We start from the raw sequence: 1,161 nt of genomic DNA, 5'->3' as shown, positions 1-1,161 counted from the left end.
AGGTCCGCGCGCCAACCGGACCGCTGTGGCGGCAAGCGGGGCTCCAAGCCTCGGCCTGAGTCCCGCGGCCCCTCCGCGTGCATCCTACCCGCGGCCTCGGGGGTTAGCAGGGCTGGGCGGATGCGCGTCGAGAGGGCCGGGTGATGAGAGGAAGAGAAAGCTGCTCAACGGGGCAGCGGAACGGCTCGGGGGAAACCCTGCGTACAGCGCGGCCTCCGCGACGGGGGGCAACGCGGCGTCACCCTAGTCCGTCCGCGCGGACTCCCACCGAGGAGGCCAGGGAAAGGCCCAGAGTCCCACCCAGGAAACCCACCTTAGCGCCTTTTCTCGCGCTGGTCTGGCGCAGACGCGGGGAGCTCCTGCGCGTTTCTCGCTCTCGACCCAGCCTCACAATCGCCTGGGGCGTGGTGGGGGGTGGGGAAAACACACCAAACCACAGGTGCTCGGGCTCCACCCCCAACTGTTCTGATTGTGGAAGTCCCGCTTCCTGAATGCGGGGAGCCTCCCTTCCCTAAGTAGGTGGCTCGCAAACATTCACTAGTGTGAGAATCACCTGCATTGCTGGCTAAAAATATAGGTACTTAGCCCCGCCCAAGCCTTACTGAGTCCGTTTCCGGGCGGGGGAAAGGGCGGGAACGTGTATTGTCAGTCGCTCCAGGTGAACGTGATTCAAGAAAAGTTAGAGAAAGTACCGAGTAATGAGTGTCCCTTTTCGAAGTCAAAAAATAGAGAAGGGAAAAACTAGAAGTAATTAATTGCATGTACTGTTAGACATAGATGTCTTTCTAGTCCCACTTCCAAAAAGTCCAATTATTTTTGCGGTTAACATATAAGATACATAGTTTCTGCTTTTAAATAGTTTTTTATTTAAGGTATTAAGTTTTGCCGAATGTTGTCATTGAACGAACTTGCACGTAGCAGGTATTTTACATTCTGTGGAGCTTAACGGAAAGTTGTAGGACTCAGCCTGCCTCCAGGATTATAAAAAAATTCTGTTTTTTCTCTTCTTTGTCTTATTGACAACATGACACGTTCATTTCATTTAATGTCTCGAAAAGTAAAGTATGAAGTTACTTTTCTGTTAATAGTCATAACATTATCCTTTTAAGGGACCTAAATTCCTAAAATGTATGCCAATCCAGAGAATTGAAATACTTAGTA

At 51.2% G+C, this 1,161-nt stretch overlaps 1 protein-coding gene across 1 annotated transcript in view; it reads right to left on the bottom strand.

Moving 5' to 3' along the window:
* Positions 1–510, bottom strand: part of OSGIN2 (oxidative stress induced growth inhibitor family member 2) — a 24,979-nt gene extending 24,469 nt beyond the window's left edge. Inside the window, exon 1 of the mRNA XM_011229971.3 lies at positions 314–510. The gene's annotated coding sequence lies outside the window, so the exon portion shown is untranslated. The remainder of the gene's footprint in view (positions 1–313) is intronic.
* Between the last annotated feature and the right edge of the window lie 651 nt (positions 511–1,161).

The sequence above is a fragment of the Ailuropoda melanoleuca genome, chromosome 9 (genome assembly GCF_002007445.2).
Source record: "Ailuropoda melanoleuca isolate Jingjing chromosome 9, ASM200744v2, whole genome shotgun sequence".
Lineage (NCBI taxonomy): Eukaryota > Metazoa > Chordata > Mammalia > Carnivora > Ursidae > Ailuropoda > Ailuropoda melanoleuca.
This window is presented reverse-complemented; position numbering and strand designations above follow the sequence as displayed.